The following is a 250-nucleotide window of genomic DNA, read 5'->3' on the forward strand; positions in this document are numbered from 1 at the left end:
CAAACACAAATCTGACATGCCTAATTACCTCAAACAAGGTAAGTTCAACTTCTGGCAAGTCACTGATAGCAATTAAACAGATAAGCCCAGGTCAATCATTCTCCAACCCAAATGATGGTCTTATAAACACAGTCTAGTTTTGACTTTGGTACAAACCACAGTCTGAGAATGACATGGCTTTTAAAACACACTGTCATACAGTATAGTACATGTATCTACTGATCCGTTAGCGGAAGTTAAAATGTAACTA

Source organism: Hemitrygon akajei, chromosome 5 (genome assembly GCF_048418815.1).
Source record: "Hemitrygon akajei chromosome 5, sHemAka1.3, whole genome shotgun sequence".
NCBI classification, from domain to species: domain Eukaryota; kingdom Metazoa; phylum Chordata; class Chondrichthyes; order Myliobatiformes; family Dasyatidae; genus Hemitrygon; species Hemitrygon akajei.